At 28.1% G+C, this 6,000-nt stretch overlaps 1 protein-coding gene across 2 annotated transcripts in view; it reads left to right on the top strand.

Annotated features, from left to right (window-relative positions):
- The first annotated feature begins 786 nt into the window (after positions 1-786).
- LOC113549320 overlaps positions 787-6,000 on the top strand; it is a 40,754-nt gene continuing 35,540 nt past the window's right edge. The window contains exon 1 of one of the 2 annotated variants that reach the window (XM_026950569.2): positions 787-1,145. The gene's annotated coding sequence lies outside the window, so the exon portion shown is untranslated. The remainder of the gene's footprint in view (positions 1,146-6,000) is intronic. The other variant, XM_026950568.2, reaches the window with a different exon arrangement.

Raw genomic sequence — 6,000 nt, 5'->3', positions numbered from 1 at the left:
AAATAATATACATTTTAGCCGATTTACTAAATTTACAAATTGTAGTTGTATAATACTTTTTAATCCTTATATTATTTACTGTCATAAATACCATTTACTGTAATGTAACATAATATATAAAATACTATGTAAATATGTAAAATATAAATTAATTTTTATTTTAATTAAACTTAAAAAATGGTTAGAATTACGCTTATTTTACTTACTATATGAAACTATGACAACAGTAATTAATACTAGTGAAAATTACACTACTGACATAACATAATATATACATATATATATATATTAATAATTATTAACTTATATGTTGCATTTTATTGGTAAAGTTGTTGAAAAGTTTAATTTTACAAACATTAACACGTAAAAAATAATTTAATATATTAATATTAAAAATATCGCATTTACGTATCAAACCGAATTCTCTCGCATTACTATTATTATTATTATTATTATATATATTTTTTGTTGAAAAGAAACGAAATTCTGTGAAGATGAAAAAAAAAAGGAAAAAAATGGAGTCTACCTAAACGTAATATTATATCATTATAATATGCCTATAATACTGCTGCAGTACCATTCGAGGAGCCCTTCGTCGGACCTTCAGTGGTGAGAGGGAGGTGCGAGAATACTATATACGTTGTGTGGACGTTCATAGGACCGGTAGCGAAAGAGGTGGATTGACTACCACAATAAGACATCAGGTGCAGACCAAACAAAACTCATCAAGAGCGTCATATATTATCGACTGTGTACAGACACGCCACGGGGGAACCCGGTGACCTACTGCTATATAGCTGCAGTTTCCGCGTCCCCTTTATCGCATACACACTCGCACAGACCAACAAACACATACACACAAAAATATATACGCGACTACTATATGTATGTATATATAGATAATTTTTTTCGTATTCTCTTTCTATTCCTTTCTTTCCATTTCTCCGGCTGTTCGATCGAATTCGCCTTGCCCGCACACGCGCGCGCGCCGGCTCGTTCAGTCAGTGTCCATTCCGCAACCGGTACTGCCGACACGATATTCGCCAATAAATAAAGTCGAAGCCGCTCTAAACTGTGCTGCGTGTGCCGTTCGCGTAAACTCCTCCTGCCGTGTGTTCAGCCGGTCAACTCGATTAATACGCGTCGTAAGTATTTATTTATTTTATTTTAATTTGATCATCGTCATACTTTGTCGTCGCTCGTATTTAGCACCTTTTTAATAATAATTGGCGTCATTGAGAACATTTTAATTTTTAATATTATCATTAAATACTAAACATATAGTATTATATACATTATACGAACACTGATGTTTCGTATATGATCATGTTCGTGTATCGTTTTTATAAATTACCTAATCAGTTATTTACTATTGACGTTGGCTCTGAATTAAAAATATAATGAATATATATCTAAATACTATAAAGCATAAACTTACTAGTTTTTTGGTTTATTTCAGTGTTACATGTTTCTTGTTTTATTATGATAACAGATTACCTATTTATTAATATATATTTTTTGTAGGGAAAAATCTGAATTTCTTCTTTTTTTCTATTTTTTTTTTTTTTTATATATTTATCGTCATTATCACTATGAACTTGATTAAAATATGTCTTTATTCTAATATATCTGCAAATTCTGTATGATCAATGTTGAGATTCTGAATAAAATTAAATATGTATATTATATTATAAAATTCGTAGGAACTGAAATGTTTTAGCAAGACATAACACCATAACAGTATGGAAAATTGATTAAATTACATCGTGGATACGAAATCTGAGAACGTATATTTTTTTTAAGTATTAAGTCAATACGCTTAACGTATTACAATTAAATATTGCGATGCAACAATGAGATGACAAAATAAAAAAATTCGTGTCATGATCCGCATCAAAGATTATCATATACATTATACAGCTGGTTAAAGCATTTACCGATGCGTGTAAAATAGTTCGAAAGTGTAGTTTGTATGCATTTTGGTTATGTAAAGAATTAAATGCAATTTATTGCATGAAATGAATACTTAAAAATTTAATTTGATAATATAAATGTTTATCTATAATTATTCTTAAGTACCTATAATTATTATAGACTTATACTTAGAACATTTTATTCGACGTTAATTTTCCTAAAATAATTTGTAGTTTAGATACCTGCATTCACCAATCGAATATATGGTTCTATACTTTAAACACAGTTTTGTAGATTCGATAGGCTAAAAAATAAATGATATAATAAGAAAAACTAATACTTTTCAATATCATACTCTTATATTATTTTCTGAGTTTTGGAAATGTAAAAAAGGTTAATTAAATCAGAAAAAAATTATCAACTCTTGTAGTTAAAAAAATCTTAGCCTCATTATTGCTAAAATGGTTTTTTCAAACTGTTTTACAACGGTGATTTTTATTATTATATTTAAATGTAAAAACTAACTCAATGGCTTTTAACTGACATTTACTATAACAATACATAATAATTTTTATAGTTTCATTTCCTGTGTATACATACCCTTTTTAATTTTAATATTTTTTTGTATACAATTTAATAATATAACTAATTAAGATTTTAAAAAATCTTGTGTATAATTCATGTTTAGGATTATATAGAGAAACTAAAACAATGTCTATCCTCTTACAATTTACATAATACACTGTTACAAAATTAGAGGTCATTAATTCATTATTACGACATTAAGTAATAAAATATGTTTTTCCCACAAACATAACATTACTTAAATTATAATAATTAATATTATATCTAATTAAAACTTAAATTGTAGTAGATAACCGAGTTAAAAATTACGAAAAAAAATCATTGGTATTAATTCAATTTATAGAGTTCAGATAGTACTTTAAAATATATTGTCTAATTTATTATTTTTAAGATTTTTTTATTACAATTCTGATGGTGAAATCATTAAACTTATACTTAATTTTAAGTATAATTTCATAAATTTATATATTCTCGCGTTAATAGATAAAGTAAAAATCTATTAATAACTTTTATACTTATGAATAAATAATAATTGTGTTATATATATATATAAAAAAAAAGGAAAATATAATAACTGAAATGCCGTGACGTCTCGTTTAGTGATTCCCGTTATAACATATGAGCACGGACATGACGACAAATATAACTCGCGAAAAGAAAATGAAACAGATCTTCGATCTTTTATAATGATTTTTTTTTCCAAACGCTGCTAAATTCGATATGACAGTTGTATTTTTTTAATAGATTCTTGGAAACAACTATAGTGTTTTATGTTTTAAAACGTAAAAATTCAGTGAATTCGACTAACAATTATTTTTATAGGTTTATCAAATTTAATAATAATATAATAATAATATTTAGGTTTTAATGATTTTTCGGATGACTATTGGAATAAATACAACATAATATATAGGTATAAATGAAATCTATCGCAATTATAATTTCTTTACTGTGACCTCATACGAGGACTTTCTTGTACTGTACATTAATAATATCGTTATTAAGCATAATATTCTTATTATTGTCTGATCAATGAGAAATTGCGAATTTTGTATGTCATTAAGACGATTCTTAACTGCAATGTCCAATTAAACGCACGCACAGTGATTAATAGCTGGTGCCTACGTTATTAGGTAGCCGCTGATGAATAAATAAAATGTGCGTACGATTGGTACTATTATCGGCATTTAACACCGTTGATCTGTATGCATTTTTGTCCTCGACGGGTATTGTGAAAAATAAGTCGTCAAAAAACTTTTTAATAAATTGTATGGAAATGACATACATACATGTGTGGCTGCGAACCGAAACCATAGCGAAACTTGTTAGACTTGCATTGTTTTTGAGGGCTAGTCAATGTATATTATATTAATATTCATCGACACGTCGAGACCGTTATAACGCACGTCCGCTCTCAGTATTCCAATCAGGGATCACTTCAATAGCGATATCTAAAATAATAATATTCACTTCGACCATGTTCATCATCAAGATTTGTTTGAAACAATTTCAAGTTCATTGTCCCCAATATATGCGTATTTATGCGCGGTTCCATGTAAAACTGTAGAAAACGTACGACCTTGCCGTACCACGCGGCTGTTTGGCATCGGCGCATAGATATTATACATATTGTTACAGAAACGTATTTCGAATTATTACCCGAGACAGTGTCGCATATTATAGAAACGGGATAGGTATACAAAAAAATGTATTTTATCATGAATTATGACATTATACACTCGAGTTGTAAGAGTCGTCTATCTAACTTAGTTAGTACACGCGTTTACGGACAAACAATAATGCACGTTGACGCATCTCGTTATGATTTACGTACAGACTGCAACAGAATGTTAGTACACAGACATTATTATTACAATTATTTTTGAACTAAAGTGCGACAATGAATATACATTTAAGCAAAACTAGGCAAATTAATATTTTTTTTTTTATTCATTTATGCGTCAATAAGAAAAAGTTAATTGTTAATTGACTTAGTTCAGTTAAAAGTTTTTACACAATTTTTTTAAATTTATATTAAGTTCGAAAAAATTTGTTTTCATAACACTATCCTACTTCATTTTATTACTAAAATATAATTTGGTTTTTAAACAAATTTCTATAATATAGTAATAAGTACTTCGTTGAAGTTTTTCGTCGTTTAAAAAAAAAATAAGATTTCTGACATGAAAACGAAACAATTGGGATTTATGAAACAAAATAAATTGACTTAACTTTTTAAAATTAAAATTTTATTTGTTATTGATATCACATCGGTTAAAATTCAATTGAGTTAAGGTTAGTAGTTAAATTAATGTAAGCAAAAAAATAACTAGTCGAGTTAAAAAAAAAATAAACTTTTTAACTCGTTAATAAATGCCAAACTTGCATAGTACCGCTACGGCATACCTATAGGTACTCGTATATTATAATAAATTATGATGTACATTTTCTCGTATATCAACTACCTACACTTATTACCTACATATTAAATCGATGTTTTAAATGGCTATAATAGAATATCGCGGTCCGTTTGTTATAGGATCTAAACGTTTCCGTGGCCAACCCTCCGGTTGCGTTAGTTGTCAGGAGGAGGCCATCTATTTTTATGATAAACGTGATGAATGTTTTTTTTTTTTTTATTTAATACCGCGCAAGATACACACCGCCACATACGGTGTGCGAGACCAATGTTAGCGACCTGTCGTGATCGACCTGCAGCCAGTGTTTACGTCCCATTGTTTTACTAATGCAGTCGACTATTGTGGTGTAGGCACATAACTCGCATAACTGCAAAAAATGCGATTTTCTTCGGTCGGCGCCAAAACTCGTATTATGTAAATCGTTAAAAAATGTTCGTTCTACAACACTGTGGTGGTTATGAAGATCTTAATATTATATTATGTGAGTGTGCGCAGAAAACTAGACACCTCCGACATTGCAACGTCTTTATATCGCTAGTTAATTTCGTAACGAAACGATCGAAATCACTGTAAAATAATGTACGCGTGTAGACGCCGATTTACGTTGATTTCAACTGAGTATAATTTCTATTTTTTTTTTTTTTTTTTTAATACACGCTATACGTTTATTATTTAAATAGGCATTAATGATATTTTATAATTTCAATAACGTTACAACAATTAAATAATATATTATTTTATTAATTATTCAACTCCCCTTTTATTTCATATTTGTTCAATAATAATATCACGACATCGCCTTTTATACGCCAGTTTTTATTAATATATCTATACTTAAACGCATTGGTGCTGATAATTTAAATCGTATTAACAGATTGATTTCATAAGAGAAATATTCCTTAGTAAAATTATCCTTTCACAAATTTAATTTAAATCACATAAAAATATTATTAAAAAATAATTCAATAAATAAATAAAAAATAATACCATCAACTGTTAACTAAATTTTACCGATGCCTAATTTCATTCTATTGAAATCAGCCTATACTTTCATAATTAAAAACTTTAGTGTGTCATATCG

This window comes from Rhopalosiphum maidis, chromosome 1, assembly GCF_003676215.2.
Source record: "Rhopalosiphum maidis isolate BTI-1 chromosome 1, ASM367621v3, whole genome shotgun sequence".
NCBI lineage: Eukaryota > Metazoa > Arthropoda > Insecta > Hemiptera > Aphididae > Rhopalosiphum > Rhopalosiphum maidis.
Note: the sequence above shows the minus strand (reverse complement) of the source record. Positions and strands in the feature narration are given on the sequence as shown.